General features: G+C 42.2%; 1 long non-coding RNA gene across 3 annotated transcripts in view; it reads right to left on the bottom strand.

Moving 5' to 3' along the window:
* Positions 1 to 27018, bottom strand: part of LOC132661704 (uncharacterized) — a 71737-nt gene that overhangs the window by 11313 nt on the left and 33406 nt on the right. Inside the window, exon 5 of one of the 3 annotated variants that reach the window (XR_013550206.2) lies at positions 3134 to 3280. The exons of 1 other annotated variant lie outside the window; for it this stretch is intronic. This is a non-coding gene — a long non-coding RNA (uncharacterized LOC132661704). Of the gene's footprint in view, positions 1 to 3133; positions 3281 to 16165; positions 16663 to 27018 lie in introns of those variants that run through there. One more of the 3 variants, XR_013550207.2, reaches the window with a different exon arrangement.

Raw genomic sequence — 27018 nt, 5'->3', positions numbered from 1 at the left:
ACCAGCAGAGGTGCTGAGAGTGAGGGGAATCTGGAATGCATAGAAAGGAGGCAGCAAGGAATATAAGTAGCAGTCTGGAGAGTCAGAGCAGTTTTTTGTCCTACAAACTTTCTCACCTATGTTTTCCCAGAAAGAGACTCCTGGAAAGCTTCTGAGGAGGCAAACCTACTATATTAAGCAAGTAGATCTGAGCACAAGGGGTGGACTGTATGAGACATATGACCCTTTCCCGTTCAGGGCTGAGTGTTGGTTGCTGACCACTCACAGTTCAGTTCCTCTCCAGGCACTGTCCTCCATCAAAGGAAGCTGCTTTGCTCAAATTTATGTCCTCTCCCTACAGGCAGCCTGCATCTAGTGACTTGCTAATGGGAGGTAAAATAATTCAGCTCCCTTTTCTTAACTGTGACAACTCTGCAGGGCCATCCCAGCTCCAGCACCACCCCCACAATCTGCCGACACCTCTGTTGTAATAGTTCCACTCCCTCTGTTTAAGGGTGTCCGACACCCTTCACAGGTGCTCCTGAGAGCACTCCCATTTCCTGCAAGCAAATCTCTGCTTCAATGTCTGTCTCCCATGGAACCTAACACTTCTACCCAGAGTCACTGTAGGAATTAAATGAATTAGTATCTGGAAAGGGTTTAGAATAGTGCCTGACACAGAGTAAGCACTGTTTAAGTGCTTATTGTTGCTACTGTCACCAATATTGTGTAGCGTCCTGCCCTCATTCCTTAAACCTAGGTTAGTTCTATTATTTCCTCAGATCAGAATCTTCCACTGTGGGATCCATGTACCACTGGTGATGTTTGAAGTGACTTTAGGTATTTTAGGAAGTATCCTGACAAACACCTTTTATTTGTTGTGAATTAACTTTTGTTTTACTTTTTATTTATTTTTTTTAAAATGTTTATTTATTTGGGGCTCCTGCGTGGTTCAGTCAGTTAAGTGTCCAACTTCAACTCAGGCCATGATCTCATGGTTCGTGGGTTCAAGCCCCAAGTCAGGTCTGTGCTGACAGCTCAGATCCTGGAGCCTGCTACAGATTCTGTCTCCCTCTCTCTCTCTCTGCCCCTCCCCTGCTCATGCTCTGTCTCTGTCTCTCTCTCAAAAATAAACATTGAAATAATTTTTTTAAATAAATGTTTGTTTATTTTGAGAGAGAGAGAGAGCATGAGAGATTTGGAGGGGCAGAGAGAGAGAGGAAGAGAGAGAGAATCCCAAACAGGCTCCCTGCTGTCAGCGCAGAGCCAGGAGCAGGGCTCCATCTCACAAAGTGTGAGATCATGACCCCAGCCAAAATCAAGAGTTGGATGCTCAACCCACTGAGCCACTTAGGTGCCCCTATTTTACTCTTTATTTTGAAATAACTTCAGATTCACAGGAGGTTGCAAGGAAATGGACAGGAAAGCCCCATGGATCCTACTCCAAATCTTCACCAACATTAACATCTTACATACAAATAGTACCATAGCAAAACCAAGAAATTGGTTTTAGTAAAATCCATAGAGCTTATTCAGATTTCATCAGCTTTATACGCACTCATGTGTGTGTGAGATATGATAAAGCCATGATTTTATTATAAAAATGATAATTTTACCATTATGCAGCCTTGCATAACCACCACCACAATCAAGATACTCAACTGAACCATCACCTCAAGAATCCTTTATGTTAACCCTTTATGGGCACAAACAGGCTCTTTTTCCCATCCCTAAACTCTGTTTTTCATTTCTAAAATTTTGTCATTTCAAAAACCATTATATCGATGGAATCATACAGTATGTAACCTTTGGGATTGGCTTTTTTCTCTCAGTATGATTTCTTTCGGGTTCCTCCAAGTTGTATTTATCAGTTCATTCTTTTTACTACTGAGTAGTATTCCACTGTATGGATGTACCACAACTGGTTTGATCATTCACTTACTGAAGGACATTTGGGTAGTTTCCAGCTTTTTGGCTATTACAAATACAGCTATTACCAATACATGAACATATGAATGTTCATGTACAAATTCCTGCATGAAAATAAGTCTTCCTTAAATGCCCACAAGTTAAATGCCCACAAGTATAATTGCTAGGTTATACAGTGGATTTTCGGTTTTGAAAGGAACTGGCAAACTATCTTCCAGAGTGACTTTACCATTTTATATTTGTACCAGCAATGTATGACTGATCTCAAAAGCATTTGGTGTTATCACTATTTTTCATTTTAACTGAATTTACTTTTATGTATATTACCATTTTATTTATTTATAATGTTCTTATATTTATGGCAAATAGTATTCGTTTTGCTTTTATAGCGGTGATATAAAACTTTATTTAAAAAGGAAATTGGGGGGGGCACCTGGGTGGCTTAGTCAACTAAGCGTCCAACTCTTGATTTTGGCTCAGATCATGATTTCAAGGTCTGTAAGTTCAATCCCTGAGTAGGACTCTGTGCTGACAATGTGGAGCTTGCTTGGGATTCTCTCTCTCTCTCTCTCTCTCTCTCTCTCTCTCTCTCTCTCTCTCCCCTCTCCCCCTCTCTCCGCCAGTCCCCCATTTGTGCTCTCTCTCTCTCTCTCTTTCAAAAATAAATTTAAAATTAAAATTAAATAATAAATAAAATAAAATTAGGTCTTAAAAAGTAAGTTGTATCAAAGGAAAATATGAAGTAACAGTTCCAGTGTATATGTTGATAGCAAAAATCATGAACTTGGTGCATAAACATGTGAAGTTCAGGAAGCTCTACCAGGATTTATCTGCATTACGGGTTAAATAGGTTTTTTGTGGCCCAGCCATTTTGTTTATATACAAAATATTCCAAATAACTGATCCACAGTAAAATTTTGGAACACACAACAGTATGTTGGAATCCATTCCCTCTAACTTATATTGCTTCATTTTTTCAGAGTATGTTCCATATTATCTACTGAATGGGAAACTCCACAAAGACAAGGATTATGTCTTCTACCTTATAAATTAGCACTTAATATATCAATAAGTGCTTCGTGATTACTTAAATGCATGGTAAGAATTCCTAGAAATATTGAAATTGCTTTATTATGACAGATTGTTACATTGGCAGCCCCCAATGAGCCATGCCTCTTGGTAGTTGAGCCCTTGAGTAATACCTTCACAGTAATACCACACTGACTCTATACTTATCCAGAGCCTTTGACATTAGCAAGTGTGACACAAGCAGAGGCTTGATAAGTGCTTGCATGTCAGGGCTTGTCCTCTTGGAATGCTCCTTCCTGGAATGCAGCTGCCATGTGGGAAGATAGTCCAGCAAACTATCCTGCTGGAGAGAGAGAGACCACATGGAAATGCATAAGGCCACATATGGAGAAGCGAGGTGCCCAGTCAAGTTCTCAACCACATTCGGTGGTCAACCACACAAGTGACCCTCACTAGCAACATGTGGGGCAGAGCTACCCAATCAGGCCACTGAATCATGAGAAATATATCACTTCTGTTGTAAGCCATTAATCTTTGGCATGGTTGATTATATAGCAATAGATAACAGATACACTTACGCTGCCCAGGCTAGGGGAAGGAGATACTTTCACAACTGGCAGTGAATCGATGACAATGGGTTTTGGACAGTTGTAGAAAACTGAGAAGACACAAGAGAGGAAAGACCAAAAGAGGACAGGAAAGAACCTAGTCGGGATGGGCTTATTTTTAAAGTTCAGGATTTTAGGAGTGCCTGGCTGGCTCAGTTGGAAAAGCATGCAACTCTTGATCTTGTGGTCTTGAGTTTGAGCCCCATGATGGGTGCAGCAATTGCAAAAAATAAATAAATAAACTTTAAAGTTCAGGATGTTTAAATCAAGGAGCTATAACATTTAACAGCCTAAATTTCCTCATGATCACTTAGGCCAGGAATGGCTAATAAGCAACCTGAATACCTTCTCTCTCCATTTCCAGGCCCATGGCAGACATCACCAAGTGATCACAGAACTCTCTCCCCAGGAACTTAGCATAGTCTCTGGATCTCTCTCAGCACATCCTCCTGACCGCCACTAAGCAATTAACCAGAGTTGGCACAGGATATAAAACCAATCTCCATCTCCAACGTCTACCATTATTTTACTCATAAATGATTCTAGGACCTAAGAGATTTATTTGTGGATCTAGTCACAGAGCTGAAAAGTAGCAAAGGTAGGACTAAACGTCCAGACTCCTGAAGAGCTTTGAAATTGGTCACATCTGGGTTTAAGGCCAGGCTCTGACACTTTTTACTTATGTGATCTTAGACAAGTTAGTTAACTTCTCATTGCTTTGATTTCCTCATCTATAAACAGAGATAATATATCTTTTAAGTGTTGAGCACTGGAGAGCTCCTTATGTTTTTTAAGTTTATTTACTTAAGTAATCTCTACACCCAGAGTGGGGCTTAAACTCACACCCTGAGATCAAGAGCTGCACACTCTCCTGACTGAGCCAGCCAGGCACCCCAACAGGGGTAATATTTTTACCTCACAAAGTTGCTGTGAGAGTTAAATAACTTCATATATTTTATGTAAAAACACTGACCACCATGCCTGGCATGCAGTGGGCTCTCAGAGTACAGTGTCTTTCCAACAAATAGCAAGGAGTGCCTGGAAGAGACAGTTTAGTGCTTTAAATCTGACTCATAAGAATGAGCAAAGGGAAATTCAACATACTCTGTCCATAGCAGAGAAGATGTGTGGTGGGCATCAGAACCAGTGGGGAAAGAGGCGCCTGGGTGGCTCAGTCGGTTAAGTGTCCAGCTTTGGCCCAGGTCATGATCTTGCAGTTCGTGGGTTCGAGTGCCGCATCAGGCTCTATGCTGACAGCTCAGAGCCTGGAGCCTGCTTCGGATTTTGTGTTTCCCTCTCTCTCTGCTCCTCCCCTGCTTGTGCTCTGTCTCTCTCTTTCTCTCTCAAAAATAAATAAACATTAAAAAATTTAAAAAAAAAAAAGAACCAGTGGGAGGGCCGAAAGGTAGAGAAGCAGCAAGTGGCCAGGGGGTGCCTAGAGAAATATCTCTGCTCTCTGTGTGTTGGAGGTAGCAGCAATGAATCCTCCTTTAATCTACCAGTGCCACTCTCTACTCCATGATAATTGTCTAATAATTTTGCCATTTATCTAAAATATGGAAACAGGCACATGAGAACATGCTACTGAAGCCCTGGCTATCACAAAAGTTTCTCAGCAAAGCAAAAGTTGTTCTCCAAGTTTGGGTGTCATTCTTCCTGCCTGGACAACTCCTGTAGCTGCATTAAGACACCCTGAGCCTCCTTGCTCTCTCTCCCCAAGTCCTTGAGGAATACCCCAAAGCTCCACTCACATCTCTCCCCAACCTGCCCTTTCATTTGCTTCAGGGCCTTGCCAGGCTGTGAGGTCCCAGATGAGAAGGCACTCACTAATCCATTGACCAAGAAAAGAACCACAGTGCACTTACTGACTAACCCTAGTTCATCTTGAGGAGGAGGGTCCCAGTCTTGCTGGAGGAGGCCAGCCTTCCCACAATTCCTCCCTACTCTAGGCAGGATTATTTGGTTGCAAGCAACAGAAATAAACCTTGGCTAACTTCGGCAAGGGGGTGTATTGGGAGGATGAGACCAGCTCACATAATCAAGAGACAGCTAACAATGAGGCTGGTGGAGCTGGGAACAATGACAGCCATGACATCCTGGAGTAGGAGCCAATCAACCATCTTGTTAGAACACTGTTATCTGCTTCTTTCACAACATTATTTTATCTTTCTGCCATTCTGGTGAAGATCCCAAGTCCTTGAATCTGATTGGCTTGGCTTGAGCAAAATGCCGTCTCCTTTGCCAACTTGATTGATAGCCCAACTGAGACTGCAACCAATGGGGCACAAGTAATTGTACCAAACTGAAAATGGCTTTGTTACCAAAAGAAGGAAGCAGAATAGTAGACCGAAAAGTTGGATAGTGTAGCCAAAACTTACACGTGTCTAAAACACCCCCATTTTCTCCCCCACTTACATAACTCACTTAGATTCCAGGTGCTGTGTATGTATAAAAGTTGGCAGAACTGTAAACCGAAGCTGGGCATAAACCAGCTGAAGGAAACTCGGTTGGAGAAGAAATTGGGCTTTTGGGGTCAGAAGACCCAAGGTCTTGTTCCAGCACTGCTACTAATTGTGACCTTTGTTTCTCCATCTAAGCAATGAGATAAGCAGTGATCTATCCAGCAGGTCATTATAAACATCAAAACAGATAGTGTACTTCAAGGCACTTTGAAGGTTGTTAAACATGCAAACCTGAAGGACTGTTACTGGTCTGTCTGGGTTTTTATAATTTATTTTACAGATTGCATCATATCAACTACTTAACCTGAGATTGTGTTTGGCCAGAAGCAGTGCGGTTCTGACCCTAGCTGGCAGATGTGCTGCAGTGAAGCCAGATGAAGGAGAGATAGCCCTGCAGGTAATGCAGTGGGCAGTCTCCTTTCAACCTACTTTGCAATGCAATGATCTTGAGGAAATATTAGGATGCAGTTCATAGAGAGTTCTTACTAACTCAGAAAAATCAACTCCAGTGAGAGCCAAGAAATAGAAAACTGCCAGGGTGTAGGAAATAGCCATTTGGAAGAACGCATCAGATATTCAATATTCAACACAGAATTGAGTGGCAATGTAGCATAGTCGCTCAGAACACGAGCGTTGAGTCATGAAGACCTGAGTTTGAACTCTAGCCACGTCCCTTGCTTCATCTTTACAAGCATGGTAATAATCCATTCAACAAATATTTATTGAGGACTTATTAAATGCCAGGTATTATTTTAGGCACTGGTCATATAATAGTGACCAATATAGATTTAAAAACCTTGCCCTCATGGACTTTACATTTTATAAACAACAACACAAAAGTAAAATGTATGGCATATCACATAGTGATCAATGCTATGGAGAAAATAAAGCATGGCAGGAGGCCAGCAGGTGATTGGGGAAGAACCATTGTAATCTATAGGATGATCAGGGAAAGCCTCGCTCTGATGGAAACATTTGAACCAAGAGATAAAAGAAGGGAAGAACTGGACTAGCCAGATGTCTGAGGGAAGACTATTCCAGACAGAGGGGATAGCAAGTGCAAAGGCCTGGTCATGAGAGAACAACTGGATAGTCCAAGGTGGCCAGGACGGTAGGAGGTGAGTCTGTAGCTGGAGAGAAGATGGACGTCAGAACAGAGTATTGGAGATGGGGCCAATACATAGGGCCTGATACTTCGGCTTTTACTCTGAGTGAGATGGGGAGCCACTGGAAGGTTCTGAGCAGGAGAGTAACAATCTAATTTAAATTTTGAAAGCTAATTTGAGCTGCTGTGTGGTGGACAAGAGCAGCAGAAGAAAACTGGTTAGGGAACTATAGCATAAATCCATGTGAATCTTCTAGTTTCTGGCCCAGCATGTAAAGAGCTTGGAAGTTGCCACTCTGTCTTAACAATCAGTAAAAAGCTGAATAAATTGAAAAAGCAATGATCCTTCTTAGATCTGTCAGAGAAATAAGGTCTCGGGACAAACCACCGCCGCCAAAATTTGGGGAGACATGCAGGTGAAAAAATATAATCACAACTCATCAGAGCAGAGATCACCAGCAGAAACCTTATGGGAACCAGTGCTCAGGTAGGAAAACCTATACTTTGACAAACCGCTGGAGGCTCTGTGTGGACAAGTCTGAAAGTTAAAAACTCCAGGGGGACCATGTCTCTGAGGGGTACCCACACTTTTGTGAGTTTTACCTCCAGGAATTCAACCAGGTTCTCATAGTAAATGTTGGAGAAAAATTCCCTCCGGCTTCTGGCATGGGTTAAGGAAAAAAACATCTGATATAGGCCAGAGTATTGTGTTCTTCTGAACGAGGCTTTCCCTCAAGAGAAACTGTTTTACTAGAGCCTAAACTATGGGAGATTTTCCAAGAGCCTAACCAACACATAGGAAGGGAAATACTCAACTCCAGCCTCTCTAGCCATCCTGTCCTACTTAAGGCAGTGAGGGGCTAAGAAGCACTTGTAAAATTCAGTCTAAAGGTACAAGCTCAATAAAAGACTAAGACCTAATCACAGAACTTTAGAACACTTTCCTCCTCCCACAGCTACATACTACAGTTCCTTTTACCTCTTACATTATGTCCAGCCATCGAGAAAAAAAATTACAAGGCATACTAAAAAGCAAAAAACACAGCTTAAAGACATAGAACATGCATCAGATAGAACATGAACCAGACTCAATGGTGGTAGGGATGCTGGAATTATCAGACTGGGAATTTAAAACAACCACGATTAATATGCTAAGAGCTCTAGTGGATGAAATAGACAGCATGCAAGAACAGATGGGAAATGCAAGCAGAGAGATGGAAGTTCTAAGAATGAATCAAAAAGAAATGCTCTAGAGATTTTTTTTTTTTAAACTGTAACAGAAATGAAGACTGTCTTCAATGGGCCCACCAGTAGATCGACACAGCTGAGGAAGGAATCACTGAGCTTGAGGGATCTCCATAGACACTTTTGAGATTGAAAAGTAAGGAGGGGTGCCTGGGTGGCTCAGTTAAGTGCTGATTCTTGATTTCAGCTCAGGTCATGATTTCATGGTTCATGAAATGGAGCCCTACATGGGGCTCTGCACCGGCAGCATGCAGCCTGCTTGGGATTCTCTCTCTCCCTCTCTCTCTCTGTCCCTCCCCCGCTCACTCGCTCTCTCAAAATAAGTAAATAAACATTTCAAAAAATATATTTTAAAAAATAAAAAAGGAAAAAAAAGAAAAGTAAAGAAAAAAGAAGACTGCGGGGTGGGGGGGCGCCAGGGTGACTCAGTGGGTTGAGCATCCAACTTTGGGCTCAGGTCATGATCTCACAGTTCATAGGTTGGAGCCCCATGTTGGGCTCTGCACTGACAGCTCAGAGGCTGGAGCCTGCTTGAATTCTGTGTCTCCCTCTTTCTGTCCCTCCCCTGCTTGTGCTCTGTTTCTCTCTTGCTCTCTCTCTCTCAAAAATAAACAAACATTTAAAAAAATAAGGAAAAAAGACTGGGAAAAAAACAGGACAGAATATCCAAGAATTGTGTGACAACTACAAAAAATATAACATACATGTAATGGGAATAGCAGAAGGAGAAAAACAAGAGAGAAAGGAAAAAGAAATATCTGAAGCAATAATGACTGAGAATTTCCTCAAATTAATATCAGAAACCAAACCACAGATCCAGGAAGCTCAGAAGGCATCAAGGATAAATGCCCCCCGCCAAAAAAAACCACCCCAAAACAAAACCAAAACGCTGTACTTACGGCATGTTATACTAAATGCAGAAAATTGGAGCATCTGGCTGGTTTAGTCAGTTAAGCATCTGACTCAGCTAAGGTCACGATCTCACAGTTTGGGAGTTCAAGCCCCACATCAGGCTCTCTGCTGTCAACACAGAGCCTGCTTTGGATCCTCTATCCCCACCTCTTTCTGTCCCTCCTCCATTTGTTCTCTCTCTCTCTCTCTCTTTCTCTCTCTCTCTCTCAAAATAAATAAAACTTTTAAAAATTCAGACAATCAAAGGTAAAGAAAAAAACTTAGAAGAAAAAAAAAACATCTTACCTATAGAGATGCAAAGGTAAGAAATACATCCAACATCTCTTCAGAGCAATGCAAGTAAGCAAAGAGTAGAATGGGGCGCCTGAGTGGCTCAGTTGGTTAAGCGTCCGACTTCAGCTCAGGTCATGATCTCATGGTTCATGAGTTCGAGCCCCGCATCGGGCTCTGTGCTGACAGCTCAGAGCCTGGAGCCTGCTTCGGATTCTGTGTCTCCCTCTCTCTCTCTGCCCCTACCCCTGCTCATGCTCTGTCACTTTCTCTCTCAAAAACAAATGAATGTTAAAAAAAAAAATTTTAAAAAGAAAAGAGTAGAATGCAATATTTAAAATACAGGGAGAAAAAAAAAAAAAACCCTCACCAACCTAGAATTCAGTACCCTATGAAATTATCCTTCAAAACTAAAGGGGTTTATATTTGTTGCTAGTACATTTGCCTTGCAAGAAATATTAAAAGAAGTTCTTAAAGAAAAGAAAAATAAAATGGGTCAAAAATGTATATCTACACGGTGCCTGAGTGGCTCAGTCAGTTAAGTATCTGACTCTTGGTTTCAGCTCAGGTCATAATCTCATGGTTCATGGGATGGGCCACTTGTTGGGCTCCTTGCTGACAGTGTGGAGCTTCCTTGGGATTCTCTACCTTTCTCTCTGTCCCTTCCCTCTCTGCTCATTCTCTCTCTCTCTCTCTCAAAAATGAATAAATAAATGTTTTTTTAAAACACCTTACACCTACAAAAATAAAGGAAGAGCATGGGAGAAGGAACAAGTAAAGGTAAAAATAAGAATGTTTAATTTTCTTATCTTAATTGATCTTACACAACAGTTTGCTCAAAATAATAATAGCAACAATGTTTTCAATTGTGTAGGTGTGTATGTGTGCTCACATGCTTATGTGTAAGTAAAGGGATGACAGCAATGATACAAGGGATGAGAGGAGGGAATTAGAACTATTTTGTTATTATAAAATACCTGCACTACCAATGAAGTGGTACAGTGTTATTTGAAAGTGGAATTGGATTAGTTGTAAATATATATTGCAAACTCTAGGCCACTAAAAGGGGTTAAAAAAAACAAGTATAACTGATATGCTAAGAATGAAGAGAAAATGGAATCATATAATATACTCAGTTAAAACCACAAAAGGAAGAAAAGAAGTAAAAGACAAAATAGGAACAAAGAAAAAGAATAGTAAATAACAAACAGTAACAAATATGGTAGCGATTAATTCAACTATGTCAATCATCACTTTAAACATCAATGGTTTAGGGGCACCTGGGTGGCTCAGTCAGTGGAGCGTCTGACTTTGGCTCAGGTCACAATCTCATGGCTTGTGGGTTTGAGCCCCGTGTTGGGCTCTGTGCTGGCAGCTCGGAGCCTGGAGACTGCTTTGGATTCTGTGTCTCCCTCTTTCTTTGCCCCTCCCCTGCTTGTGCTCGCTCTCTCTCTCTCTCTCTCTCTCAAAAATAAATAAATATTTTTAAAAATGTTTAAAAAATCAATGGTTTAAATAAATGAATTAAAAGGCAGGGATTGTCAGAGTGGATCAAAACATAAGACTCAACAATATGTTGTCTACAAGAAACCAACATTAATATAAACACATATATAGATTAAAAATAAACAGATGGGGAAAGATATACCATACTAACACTAATAAAAATAAAGCAGACATAGCTATATTAATTTCAGACAGAATAGACTCCAGAGCAAAGAAAGTTATCAGGGAAAAGAGGAGCATTATATAATAGTAAAAGGGTCAATTCTCCAGAAAGACATATCAGTCCTTAGTGTATACATGCTTAACAGTAGAGTGTCAAAATATGTGAGGCAAAAAGCGATAGAACTGCAAAAAGAAATAGATGAATCCACTATTATGGTTGGAGATTTCAACACTCCTTTATCAGAAATGGACAGATCCAACAGGCTAAAAATCACTACTGTTGAACTCAACAGCACCATCAATCAACTGTATATAATTGACATCTATAGACTACTTCATCTAGCAACAGCAGAATTCACATTCTTCTCAAGTTGACACGGAACATTCACCAATATAGACCACATTCTGGAACATAAAACACACATTAACAAATTTAAAAGAACAGAAATCATACAGTATCTGCTCTGAGACCACAGTAAAATTAAACTAGAAATCAATTATGGAAAGATAACTGGAAAATCCTCAAATACTTAGAGATTAAACAACATACTTCTAAGTAACACATAGGCTAAAGAAGAACTGTTGAGAGAAATTTTGAACTAAATAAAAGTTAAAGTACAACATATTAAAATTTGTGGCATGCAGGAAAAACAGAACTTAGAGAGAAATTGATAGCATTGAATGCATGTATTAGAAAAAAAAGAAAAGATCCAAAATCAGTCATCTAAGCTTCCACTTTTTAAAAACCTAGAAAAAGAAGGGCAAATGAAATCCCAAGTAAAGAGAAAGAAAGAAATAATAATAATTAGAGCAGAAATTAATGCAGTTGAAAATAGGAAATCAATAGAGAAATTGATAAAATCTGGTTCTTTGAAAAGATAAATAAAACTGTTAAGTCTCTAGCCAGGCTATGTAAAAAAAAGAGAGAGAGGATACAAATCAGAAATGAAAGAGAAGACATCACTACAGATCCCATGGACAGTGAGAAGATAAGCAAAGGATATTCTGAATAACTCTATGCCCACAAATTTGATAACCTAGATGAAACAGGCTAATTATTTGAAAGAATCTGCCAAAACTCACACAAGAAAAAATAGACAATACAAACAGGCTTATGAATATTAAGGAAATCACATCAGTAAGTGACAACCCTCCAAAACAGAAAGTAGGCTCCTATGGATTTACTGGTGAATTCTAGTAAACATTTAAGGAAGAAATTATACTAATTCTGTACAATTTCTTTCAGAAAATAGAAGCAAAGGGAATACCCCCTAACCCATTCTGTGAGGCTAGCCTTACCCCAATACTAACACCAGACAAAGACATTACAGAAAAGAAAACTACAGATCAGTATCTCTCATGAACACAGATGCAAAGTCCTCAACACAGTATTAGCAAGTTTAGTCCAACAATGTATAAAAAGAATTATACACCAAGACCAAGTGAGATTTATCCCAGGTACACAAGGCTTGTTCAACAATCAAAAATCAATTAATGTAACCCATTACATCAATAGGCTAAAGAAAAGTCACATGATCATATTGGTAAACAAAGGAAAAGTATTTGACAAAATCAAACACTCATTCATGATAAAAACTCTCAGCAAACCAGGAATAGAGGGGAATCTTCTCAACTTGATTAACCATATCTTCAAAAAACCTACAGCTAATATCATACTTAATGGTAAGAAACTGGAAGATTTCCCAGTAAGATCCGGAATAAAGCAAGGATGTCCCCTCTTGCCATTCCTTTTCAATATCATACTAGAAGTCCTAACTAGTGTAATAAGACAAGAAAAGGAAATTAGGAGGGAAGAAACAAAACTCTCTTTGTTTACATATGACATGATTGTCTATGTAGAGAATGTGAAATATTCAACAGCAACAAAAAACTCCTGGAACTTATCATCCATTACAGCAAGTTTTCAGGATACGATGTTAATATACTAAATTAATCACTTTCCTATGTACCAGCAATGAACAAGTAGAATTTGAAACTTAAAACAAGATACTTTTTTTTTTTAATTTTTTTTTTTAACGTTTATTTATTTTTGAGACAGAGAGAGACAGAGCATGAACGGGGGAGGGTCAGAGAGAGAGGGAGACACAGAATCTGAAATAGGCTCCAGGCTCTGAGCTGTCAGCACAGAGCCCGATGCGGGGCTCGAACTCACGGACCGTGAGATCATGACCTGAGCCGAAGTCGGACGCTTAACCAACCAAGCCACCCAGGCGCCCCTAAAACAAGATACTTTTTATATGAGTACTCTTCAAAAATGAAATACTTAGGTGTAAATCTTACCAAAATGTGTACAAGTTTTATATGAAGTACATATAGGAGGAACAAAACAGGGAGCCAAAAAGTATACCTGCATAAATATAGTCAACTGATTGGGGCGCCTGGGTGGCTCAGTCGGTTAAGCGGCCGACTTCAGCTCAGGTCATGATCTCGCGGTCCGTGAGTTCGAGCCCCGCGTCGGGCTCTGTGCTGACGGCTCAGAGCCTGGAGCCTGTTTCAGATTCTGTGTCTCCCTCTCTCTGACCCTCCCCTGTTCATGCTCTGTCTCTCCCTGTCTCAAAAATAAATAAAATGTTTAAAAAAAATTAAAAAAAAATATATAGTCAACTGATCTTTGACAAATAAGAAAAGGCAATACAAATGGAGAGAAGATAGTCTTTTCAACAAATGGTGCTGAAACAACAGGACATCACATGACAAAAAATTGAATCTAGACACAGACCCCACACCCCTCTCAAAAAGAAACTGGAAACGGCTCATAAAGTAGCTGAAGGCACATTAAAAAAAAAAAAAAAAAAAAAAAAAAAAAAGATTATGGGGCGCCTAAGTGGCTCAGTTGGTTAAGTGTCTGACTTCAGCTCATGTCATGATCCCGCAGTTCATGGGGTGCAGCACAGCATCAGGCTCTGTGCTGACAGCTCAGAGCCCGGAGTCTGCTTCAAATTCCGTGTCTCCCTCTCTCTCTGCCCCTCCCCTGCTCATGCTCTGTCTGTCTCTTTCTCTCAAAAATAAATTAAAAACATTTAAAAATATTTTTAAAAAGACTAGAGACCTAAATAGAAAACACAAGGCTATAAAATTCCCAGAGGATAACATGGGAGAAATTCTAGATAATCTTTGGTTTAACGATGGCTTTTTAGATACAACACCAAAGGCACGCTCCATGAAAGAATAACTGACAAGCTGGACTTCATTAAAATTAAAAACCTCTGCTCTGTGACAGACACTGTGAAGAGAAGCCACTGTCTGGGATATAATATTTGCAAAACACATGTCTGATAAAGACTATTATCCAAAATATACAAAGAGCTTTTAAAACTCAACAATAAGAAAACAAACAACCTGATTAAAAATGGGCCAAAGACCTTAACAGACATCTCCCCAAAGAAGATATACAGATGGCAATCAGCACACGAAAAGGTGCTCCACATCGTATGCCATTAGGGAAATTATAATAATGAGATACCACTGCTCATCTATTAAAATGGCCAAAATCCAGAATACTGACAATATCAAACACGGCTAAGGAAGTGCAACAAGAACTCTCATCACTACTGATGGGGGTGCAAAGTGGTACAGCCACTTTGGAAGACAGTTTGGCGGTTTCTTACAAAACTAAACATACTTTTTTCTTTTTTTTAATTTTTATTTTAGAGAGAGAGAGAGAGTATATGCAGGATAGAGGGGCAGAGGGAGAGAGCGAGAGACAGAGAAACTTAAGCAGGCTTCACATTCAGCTTGGAGTCTGACATGAGGCTCAATCCCACACCCTGGGATCATGACCTGAGCCAAAATCAAGAGTCAGACACTCAACCAACTGAGCCACCCAGGTGCCCCCAAACTAAACATACTCTTACCATACGATCCAGCAATCACACTCCTTGGTATTTACCTAAAGGAACTGAAAACTTATGTCCATACAAAAACCTGTTTAGAGCAACTTTATTCATAATTACCAAAACTTGGAAGCAACCAAGATGCTTTTCAGTAGGGATAAATCGTGATACATCCAGACAATGGGATATTATTTAGCAGTAAAAAATTATCAAGGCATGAAAAGACACAGAGGAATTTGAGCTGTATATCACTAAGTAAAAGAAGCCACTTTAAAAAGGCAACATACTGTATGATCCCAACTATATGATGTTCTGGAAAAGGCAAAACTATGGAGGCAGTAAAATGATCAATCAATGCTTGGGGCACCTGGGTGGTTCAGTCGGTTGAGTGTCCCAATCTTGATTTCAGCTCAGGTCATGATCCCAGGTCATGGGATCAAGCCCTCCATCAGGTTCCATGCTGAGCGTGGAATCTGCTTGGGATTCTCTCTCTCCCTCCTTCTGCCCCTCTCCCCCCTCCTCTCTCTCTCCCCCCCTCTCTTTCTCTAAAATTAAAAAAAAATTTTTTTTTTTAATGATCAATGGTTTCCAGGAGCTGGGGGAGGTAGGAGGGAGGGATGGATAGGCAGCGCAGAGAGGATTTTAGGGCAGTAAAATTATTCTGTATGATACTCTAATGGGATATATGTCATTACACACTTGTCGAGACCCACAGAATTTGAATCACCAAGAGTGAACCTTAATGTAAACTGTGGATTTGGGGTGACGGTGATGTGTCAATGTAGCTTCATTAATGGTAACAAACGTACCACTCTGCTGAGGGATGTCGATAAATGGGGGAGCCTGTGGAGGCAGAGGCAGGAGGTATAGGGAAACTCTCTGAACTTTCCACTCAATTTTGCTATGAATCAAAAACTGCTCTAAAAAATCAAGTCTGTGTTTTAAAAATCCTGTTGATGGCAGCTGGGGCAAAAGTGGTACCTCTGGAAGTGGGGAGAAGGGGTTAGATTCTGGGTATATTTTCAAAGAAGAGCCAACAGAATTTTTTTTTAACATGTATTTATTTTTGAGAGACGGAGAGAAACAGAGGACGAGTTGGGGAGGGGCAGAGAGAGGGACACACAGAATCCGAAGCAGGCTCCAGGCTCCGAGCTGTCAGCACAGAACCCAACGAACTCACAGACCTTGAGATCCTGAACTCATGGGACCGCGAGATCATAACCCCAGCTGAAGTCTGATGCTCAATTGCTCAATCGACTGAGCCACCCAGGCACCCCCCAGAAGAGCCAAGAGAATCGCCAACGGATTGGTTGTGCAACATGAAGACAAGAGAAGAATCAGTACGCGGCCTCTGCAAGACGCCATGAGACAATGACGTCGTATGATGACAAGCACATACTAGACATTAGGCAAATATCAAAATCCCCTAAAATCTCAGAAAAGATGATGGTCCTCCACAAGGCAATGTCTTCATTAGGTAACTTGTGGGGGTAGGGCTCAAGACAACCAAAACACTCGAAAGTAGAGGGTGGCTAAGCTCTAGTCAACTCCAGTAAGCCCTCTTTTGTATGCAGTATTTTCTTGTGGTCAGCAGCTCAGTTCTGGAGAGAGGAGATAAAGTACGAACAGAGAAAAAGAATGATTCATCCCAGGACCAGTACATGATAATAACGCCACAAGTAACACTTATTACTAATCACAGTGGCAATACTAGCTAGATGGGCGGAATGCCATGTGCTATGGAAGAAGCCATGTGCTAGGCCAGCATCTTCACTGTAGTGTCACAGCCTGAAGCTTGAGGTGAAGATCTGTGTTAAGGTGTGAAAGAAAGCCAAAGGGTTAGTTCTCTAAACATTGACTGTCAGTTCCCAAAGAATACAATTCTACTTTAGTTGGAAATTTCCTATCTTTCAGGCCACCACTATGGATTAGGCACAATGTATTTCTCCAGTGCTGAAATTAGCCCAGCAAGATCAGTATTTTGTGTCCATTTTACAGATGGGAAAAGTAAGGCTTACACAAGGGGATCACTAGCTAAGGAGTTGCAAACCTGGGTTCAAACCCAAGCCTGTGTGTCTCCAAAGCTCATGCACATACCACCCTGCCTCACTTCTGTTTTGCTAACAGTAGCCAACCTTCCCTGAGCACCTACCTTGTGCCAGGCCCTGGCATATATTAATATGAACTATGACCATCCCCACCTTACAGATGAGGAAATTAAGGCCTAGAGAAGTTAAGAAACTCGCCAGAGACCCCCCTCCCCCCCCCCCCCCCCCACACACACACACTTCAGCTGGCCAGTTGGGACAAGGCAGTGTGGTTCAAGGTTGCAGAGTCGATACTCATATGTTAAAAAAAAATTTTTTTAAGGTAATAGTGATATATGCTAATGGTAACTTTTAGAAAATACAACAAAGAAAAAATAAGTATCACCTATAATCTCACTGTTCTGAGATAACCATGATTATCATTTTGGTGGATAATTTTTTCATCTTTTTCCTACACATACGTGCATACACATGTATTACAAAAATAAGATTATATTATATGTGCTTTTAACCCACCCTTCACTCTCTAATGTAATAATTTGTTGTCAACATCCTTCTGCTTGAAGTGTTTCCCACAATGGTGATTTGTTACTCTCTTGGGTCATGTATCAATTTGAAAATCCATAGAATCCTCCCCTTTCACCAGAACATGCCTGCATACACATACACATGCATGATTTGGCATTTAATTACAGAGATTCCCTGAACCATGGACCCTGAGAGCCCCATCATTTCAAATGCCCAAATAATATTCCATCATGGAAGGATGCCCTGTAAGTTGCTGAGCCAACCCAAGGCAGTCCCCTATGGTTGGACATTTAGGTTATTTCCAATTTTCCACTATTATAAACAATGTTGCAATGACTACTCCAATAGATAAATCTTTGAGTATGGCCCTATCTATTTCCTTGGGATCAATTCCAAGAGCACAATAATTTTTAGGGCTTTTGATAGTATTTCCAAATTGCCCTCCATTAAGGTTGTATCTACTTACGCTCCCGCCAGCAGAGTCAAAGAGGGCCATTTCCCCACATTACTGCTCACATCCGGTCTTATAAAACACTATATTTTGTACCTTTTTAACCCTGCCTCACAACTTCTCTTTTTCTTTTTGCTGTCTTGGAGACAGTGATTTCTGACTCAAGGAACTGGAAACAGCAGCCTTTGGGGAAGACTCCAGGTTGAGAATTGCTGTCTTTCCCTGCTACAATAAAGCCCCAAAGGCTGTGGTTTCCTAGATTCTGCAGAAGACACTCCTTTGCAAATCTCTTTGCCCTTGTCTTTGGTAGGAAAAGTGTCACTAGGCGAGAAGAAACGAACAGGCTAACCTTTTAAAAAAAAAATCTTTTTAAAAATGATTTTTAAACATTTCTATTATGAAATGTTTGTCCCCAAAGGAACCAGGAGGATTCCTTTTAGTAGATCTTAAAATTCATAGATAAGTAATTCTGTAGTGTGACTGCTCCTTCTCTCCCACTTTAGACAGCCAAATCTGTCCTGATGTATAAAATTTGCTGGGGGAAAAAAAATGAAGTTTGGCCCATGAGGCTGGTTATAAGGAGAAATCTTTTGCATATAGTAGGCACTCAATAAATGTTTGTTGAATTGCACTGGAAGACTTGGACACGCACCCTGGAGTAATAGGGGATTTCGTGTACGTGCTTAACTGCTAAAGCTTTCATTAACTGTGGCAGTGTTAAATACAGTCGATACTAATGAGGGGGAGTGGTGACCCGAATAACACCAAAACAGAGGGAAATCCCAGATCGACTCTATTTAGACTTGAAATACAGTCCATGATTTTTTTTTTCCTGTAACAGATGTACCTTTCCAATTCTGGTTGGCTTAGGCGAATATTACAATGAGCTTATCTCCCTGAGCCCACAGAGAGAGACTGTGCAAGGCAGCCATCGGGCTAGATTTAACAGTCCGCAAAGAAATCTCAATATGGACATATTAGGTGATATAAAAGAATCGTTATTAATTGTGTTAACTGTGATATTATTTTAGTTATAGAGGGATATGTTCTTCCTTTTCTAAAGGTGCACACTGGAGTTCATAAATAAATAAATAAACAAACAAACAAATCAATAAATAAAAGTCACCATGGACAGTCTGCAAAAGGGATAACAAAGATTTGGCCATATTACGGAAATAACTACAGTTTCCTGGAAGTTGTTTGTGCAAACCAGTTTAGATATATTAACGCAAATCCTTACAAGAAACCTCTGCAGGGAAGGTAATGTTTCTGCCCTGATTCTGCATCAGGGAACGCTCCCCCCATCACTGGATACTGTAATGATGAAACCGACAGTCAAAGCATCCTGCCCTCCTGCCCAGAGGGTGGTGTGGGACCCAGGGCTCTCCTGCAGCCCTCACCCTGCACAGAGGAATTCTCAACCCAGTGATGAAAAGCCCTGAACACCACTCTGAAGAGTTCATCCCTCAGCCCTTCCTGAGGCCAGTGGCTGGGGCTTTTCTGCCCATTCTGTGACCTTCCCCCGCTCAAGGCAGCCACAGTTGGTTTCCATTGCATGCAACCAAAGAATGCTGGCCGGCAGAGAAATGTTATCCGATTCACCCCAGACTGCCCAGCTCAGTAAATGGCCAAGCGAGAATTTTGAACCCAAAGCTAATGTCACAGCCCCAGGCCACTTCTCAAAGGATGTGCATAAAGGGTTAAGTTCATGTGCCTTCCAAGTCCTGACTTTCCCCTTCTCCGCCATCTGCCTCTTCCCTATAAAATTCTTGCATACCTACTCCATGCCCTGTCTACCTGCAGGGCTGGAACAATACATCACTGGACTGATGTAACTACCCCTCCACATTGGGCACCCGGCGTTAATTCAGTGAGTGCTTTAATCCGAAGTCCCCTGAACTAGCAAGCTATCGCTGCTACTCATCCCACCTCTTTACAACGTTTTAAAACAACACTGCAGCGGAGGCAAGAACAGGTCGTCTGGTCCAACCTCCTGCCTCAAAGAAATCCTGCCCTAAGATCAAATAAAATTCAGTCACATGACAGGAGTCACTTTTGCCCCCACCATTATGAGACGTCTACTGGTTACTGTCAGCCTTAGGAAGCACCCTGTGCTATTCTAATACAGGATGCACACATCCTAAAAGGACAGGCTGGAGCACAGAGCGTCAGAGCCTCGGGGGTAGCGGGGAGCCCACAGGCTCTGCAGTCACAGAGACACATCTCATAACTGGTGTATGAGCTTCCTTCCTAGATGGTTTCCTCATCTATAAAATGGGGATAATAATAGTACCAACCTCACAAGTTCTTGAGATGCTTGTAGAAGATGAAAAAGTTAAACTACCTCATACACTGTAGGAGCCAACAATGCCAGTGCTTCCCTTCCTAAAGAATTTAGGACAGTTGATTGCTTATTCCTATTTTTAAAGATCTCCAAGGAAGGAGAAACCATAGCATCCCTTGGTAGCTAGTGCCAGTGTTTCACAACCCACTTAGATGATGTGTGAATATAGCACAGAGGCCCACATCCAAGGAGCCTGGCAGAGGCTGGGAGGCATGCCAAGCAGCTTGCTGGACCGCTACCCAATCCTATCCCTTCCCCCGCCATTGCCTCCTAAATATATATATTAGCTTAGCCATCCTTCACGGGCCAACCTCCTTTTGGAAACCCTGTCTGATAATCTCCTGGTTTGAAATGTTTTCGGTCTTCTAACCACTATAACACCTGTTGGCTGTAACACGCTCCAGCCATTTATGAAGAACAGGGCTGGTAGTGTAACTATTTAATCGTGTAATTGGTTAATTCAATAAATATATATCAAATGCCCACCTGAATTGCCAGATAACATCCTAGGCACTGGGCATACAGCAATGAATAAAACAGATGAGGTCCCTGCCTTCATGAAATTCACATTCTAGCAAGAAGGAAGTTGATAGAAATTAAGTATAGAGTATGTCAGTTGATCAAAAGCGCACTGGAGGAAATTAGAACAGGGTTAAGGATGGGTGACCATTCTTTGTAAAAAGGAATGGCAGGCCCACCTCATACTAACTCCCTCTCATTCCCTGTTCCCCTAGGCAGGCTTCCCCAGTTCGCCACATTCCTTTGAGCCCCAGGACCTTTGCACACTCCTCTTGTCTGGAATGCTTGTCCCTCCCTACCTCACCCGGTTAGCTCTTTTTGATGAGGTGATATTTGAGCAGAGACTGGAAGGAAGGTAGGACACTACATACATGTGCTTGGTTTCTCTAGGAATATATGCTCCTGGAGGGTAAGAGAAGGCAGTGGGGAGTAGTGGTTAGAAATGTTAACTCCTGGGGCACCTGGGTGGCTCAGTCGGTTAAGCGTCCAACTTTGGCTCAGGTCATGATCTCGCCGTCCATGAGTTCGGCCCCCACATCGGAGCCTTTTTGTGTGCTTTTTATAAAACAAACACACTTAAAGAAAGACATTAAATGAGATAGTGTAGATAAAAATGCCTACTATCTCATGATCATTTTAAAATTAGTTTTCTTGGGGTGCCAGGGTGGCTCAGTCGGTTAAGCTTCTGACTTCGCCTCAGGTCATGATCTCATGGACTGTGGGTTCGGGTCAGGCTCTGTGCTGACAGCTCAGAGCCTGGAGCCTGTTTCAGATTCTGTGTCTCCCTCTCTCTCTGCCCCTCCCCCACTCACGCTCTGTCTCTGTCTCTGAAAAATGAATCAACCTTAAAAAAATTTAAAAAAAAAAAGGAAAAAAAAAGAAATGCTAACTCCTGGGGTGCCTAGGTGGCTCAGTCGGTTGAGCTTCCAACTTCAGCTCAGGTCATGATCTCACAGTTCGTGGGTTCGAGCTCCACATTGGGCCCTGTGCTGACAGCTCAGAGCCTGGAAACTGCTTCGGATTCTGTGTCTCCCTCTCTCTCCCTGCCCTTCACCACTCGTACTGTCTCTCTGTTTCTCAAAAATAAACATTAAAAAAATTCTTTTTAAAAGAAAACGAAATAAATGCTAACCCTTGAGTTAGATCAATGGGCTCAAACCCCTGTTCACTCACCCCAGTTGTGTGACAAGTTCCTAACTTCCCCAAGTCTCGGTCTCCTGGGAAATGGAGACAGAACAGTATTTATCTCACAGGAATATTGTAAAGATTCAATAAAGTCATGAATGTACAGTGCTGGGCATCAAAGATGGATTTGCCTTGAAGGTAATGAAACTTCAGGGGTTTACCCACCCCCCCCCCCCCCACACACACACATATACACACACTTGCATGAGCCCCTTGCAACGCCCTTAGAGGGGCCTGGTAATGAGTTTACACCATCATGTGTTTTTGTAAAATATGTTAACAACAATTGGTTACGACGACTGTCTCTTTCCACTTCGACTTCCCTTCTGTCATACTTCTCACGTCAGATGGCATTGGAAAGGACATGGGCCTCTTGCATTCATGATTCAGATGGTGAACCCAACCATCTTCCCCAAGACGTGAGGAGACTGGCCTTCCCAGGATGTGGTCAGGTTCACCATCTGAGGATCGTTCCAGAGTGTGGAGAGCTGTGGGCAGGTGCTGATGGAGCCCACATACCACTGCCCCACACCTGGAGAAGGAGGCTTTAGGGAACAAGACAGCACACCCCCATGGAACCCCCAACTCTAAAGCCTCATGCTGAGACCTCAGGACCCTCTGGGGACTTCCTGAGTCTTCACCCAGAGCCAGCCCCAGCGTCTGGCAGTTCTTAAACTGAAAAGCTCTTGAAATCTACACCCAGCATGGGAATAAGCTGGTTTCCCCCTCCTAAGGGCTGAAAACAGCTCATGACCATCTTCCAAAGGAAAACCTTCTCCCTACTTGAAAGCAGTTATAAAATCACATCTCGGCCTTTTATTTCCCAGCCAAGTGATGCCAGTTACTAATAGCAGAAGGAAAGAACGTGACTCATTCACGTTCTAGTTCTGATGGCTGATTGCCATAAATTCCCTGGTCCCTAGGGCTCACTGCGCCTCTCTTTTGTGACCATTCTCCACAGTCATCGCCCAGAAAGTCACCCTTTCCTCTTGGTTTCCTCCAGGAGACTTCTAGAAAGACATCTTAAGGCCCATCATTCCATTTGTAAGATCACACTGAGTCCCTCTGCCCATCTCCCAAACAGACTCAGGGGAAGACTTGATTTTAGCATCTTCCCGTGTATTTGTGTGTATACAGGCACACTTATTTCTAGAATCAGAGAATCTTTGTCTACCCTCATCTGCCTCTGTTCCTACCCACCATCCTCTCCTGCCTTCCCTGGAGTTTGTTTCCCATTCATAAACTCAGCAGGTTCACCATCACTCAAAATACACAACAGCAACAGCAGCATATGTTAGCTGGGTTATCTCCCTGAAGGGACATTGTGCTCATGACCCCCTGAGCCCCCAGCTCCCAAAAGGTCAAGGCCTCAGCATTCTCTCCACTCTCCTGCCCACCCCCCCCAAAATCAGAACAGGACCTCCAAACTCACAGGAGCGACTCCCTTTTTACTGAGGGGAGGAGGGAGAAGAACTTTGGCTGACTTTTAAATCATTGTCCTAATATATTGAACTTATAGCCCAACCATGTTAGGACACATATCACTTTAAAAGTGTGACTATGTCTTGTTGACGATGCGAGGCTGCTTACAGTAATAACTTCCCCCTAACTTTCTGGAACGGTCTCAATATCTGGGCATTTTTTTAATGGAGACAGTTTGTTAAGTGTGTAATTAAATGTGATTGGAATGTATAGCTTTTATATACTTAAAAAAAAAAATAAGGAGGGGTGGGGGTAGAATGTCCTTTCTCAGACCATGGGCCCTGATTTGGGATTCAGAAAACCTGATCCCTGTAACAGTAGAACACTACATCCTCAGGTTCAGCAGCTTTGCTGGTGGATTCAAGAGGCTGAGGCTCGGGTGGAGAGTGTGAAAATACTTTGAAAAGACCTTTCACTATCCAGATGCAAGCATTTATCATCATCATCATATCATCATTATTAGCAATAATAAGTGCATCAGGGGGAGCTTTTCAAATGCAAATCTAATCACATTGTGCCTTTCATCCAAGGCCTCCCACTGCTGTTAGGACAGAAGCCAGAGCATACCCCAGGCCTCCGGCCCTTCATGGCATTTTTGTAGGAAGAATGGCAGGGCCTGGCTCTTGCCCACCTCATACCGGCTCCCTCTCATTCCCTGTGCCCCATGCAGGCCTTCTCTCAGCTTGAATTTGCTGCACTCCTTCCAGCCCCAGGACCTTTGCACACTCCTGATGTCTGGAATATTTGTCCCTCCCTAGCTCACTTGGTTAGCCCTCTCTTTTTGTCCCAATATCATACATCCTCAAGGAAGCTTTCTCTACCTTTCCTGACTGGGTAAATCCTTCCCTTCTACATCCTCACAGAATCATGTTCAGCCATCCATCTATTTATTAATTCATAGTTATTGAGTGTCTACTATGTGCCAGACAGCATTCTGGAGGTGAGGAATATAATGGTGAACAAAGAAGTCCCAAGGGAGCTTCCACTCTAACAGAAGAAGAGGCAATAAGCAAACAAACACATACACACCTACTAGAACATCAGGCCGTGGTAAGTGCTGTGAGGAAGAGAAGGCTGGGTAAGGATTAATGTGGTGGCAGGAGCAGAGGTAAGCACTTCAGATAAGGGCAGTGGAGAAGATGACACTTTCTGAACAGATGACACTTAAAATGAGGCTTCAGTGAAATGAGGGAACAAACCATGAAGAGGTGAATGGAAAGACGAGTTCAGACAAAAGGAACAGCAAAGACAAAAGTCCTGGGGCGGGAATGAACTTAGTAAGTCCAAAGAACAGCAGAAAGCCAATGTGGCTACAATTGAGAGAGCAAATTGGGAAGGTACGACATGAGGCTGGAGGATATTTAGACAAGTCTTTTGAGGAATTTTGCTACAACAAGGAGCAGGGAAACACATGAGCATTCTGGAGGGTGTTTCTGTTTGGGTTTTTACTCTGTTTTAAGATGGGAAGCATTGCCATATAGTTGTGTGCTAAAAGGAATGTTCCAGTAGGAAGGATGACATTGGTGATTCACAAGAGAGAGATCACTGCAACCAGTCCTCCAATAAATGAGGAGGAATGGGGTCCAGGGTCCAGGTGGAGAGCTTGGCGCTCCACATGCACGGGGACAATTTGTAATCTGCGACAGGAGAGGGCACAGCACATACATATTGATGCTGGAGGCTGGTCAGTTTAGTGGTGGATAATGAGCATTCTGATGGCCTCTGTTTTCTCAGTGAATAGGAAGATGAGATCATCAGCTGAGAACTAGGCAGGAGAAGGGCACTGAGGCTGGAGAAAAGAGGAGAAGGTACACCTTGGAGGGTGGCAGACTGACTGGGGACGGTAGTAGGATCGCTGGGCAGTGCTGAGGCAGTCCACTTATTTGAGGACTTAAATGTAAAACAAGACCTGTCTGTGCAGTTGCTACTGTTTTCTCCAGCCATGTTCCTGTGACCAGGAGCAAGTACAAAAGAGGTGCTCCACAGGGTTTAACCAGGGTTGGGGTTTGGGTAGGTGGACACAGGGAGCATGGGCGTTATGGAACAATCACAATACTAGGCCATAGAGTCTAGGTTGGGTGAGGAGGAAAGGAGGACCTATGTGGTGAAGGACAGGAAAATATGGTAGAGGGTCAGGGGATTGAAGACCTCAATAGGTGGGAGAATCGTTGGAACGGTAGTCCTAGGATCACTGAGCTGGGAAGATCCATGGTGATGATCTGAATGGGATGGTTGGAATGGAAAGTTTAGAGGTTCTGTACTTGTGGCAAGGTCTGTGTGTGACTATGGCTGAGGTGCGGAGGAGGAGACGATGATGGTATTGAAACATCAAGAAACAAGAGGCAGGATAACAGATGTCATCTACATGGGTCTTAGGGTCACCACAATGGCACGAGTGGAGGTACAGAGAAAGTCAGTGAGCCCGGTGGTCAAATTACCAATGAACACATGAGCAGGAGGTAGGTAGAGAGCACAAGAGATGGTCTGATGACAGGTGCTTGCATTTTTTGTGTTTATATGATTATTTTATTAATGTTGATTTACGCACTACCCTGTACACACCACTAAGGGTAGGGACCACGTCTGCTTGCGTTCACCACATTATCACATTGAGCTCCTAGTTCAATGCCTAGCACAGAACAGGTACTTAATAAAAACTTGTTGAACAAATGAATGAATGAACAAATACTAGTCTCTGGAATTGAAGGGGAGAGGGTGAGAGGCATTGATCCAATAATTTGCTCCTTTATCTTCCCATTAAAGTCCTCAGCATAGTGCTTATTTTCAGAAATTTCAGTCAATGGTCACTCAACTGACATTCGTGAAATACCTGTTAAGTGCCAGGTGCCGTGCTGCATGCTTCAAAGAGAATTAAGACATGGGTGCAGCTCTCAGAAATCTCAAAGTATATCCAGGTGAATTCATGAATAAATCACGTTAATACAAGGTGAATAGAGCAATGATAGAGAGAGATATGAGCAAAATGCTCCAGGGACACAGAAGCTGACTGCCTTGGGGGGAGAAGGGAAGGCTGTGGGTACAGATAATATCTGGAGAATGAAGATGGTCAGCTACCAACACAAGTGGATGTTAGGTGAAGGACCAGCCTGTCCACAGGTATCAAGGATGAGAAAAGCTTAGCAAACAGAAGTCTGATGAAGACTAGCAGATAAGCTAAAATGTCATCTGGCCCTGATATTTAAGGTCAGCTCGTTGCAACCAGCATGCTAACTAATTCAGTGGAGAAAGAATAGCATTGTTTTTAATTTTTAAAAATGTACTTATTTGTTTTTGAGAGAGTGAGCGAGAGCACGCATAAGCATGTGCACGCAAGAGCAAGGGAGGGGCCGAGAGAGAGGGAGAGAGAGAATCCCAAGCAGGCTCTGCAGGGCTCGATCTC

Source organism: Panthera onca, chromosome D1 (assembly GCF_046562875.1).
Source record: "Panthera onca isolate mPanOnc1 chromosome D1, mPanOnc1 haplotype 2, whole genome shotgun sequence".
Lineage (NCBI taxonomy): Eukaryota > Metazoa > Chordata > Mammalia > Carnivora > Felidae > Panthera > Panthera onca.
Note: the sequence above shows the minus strand (reverse complement) of the source record. Positions and strands in the feature narration are given on the sequence as shown.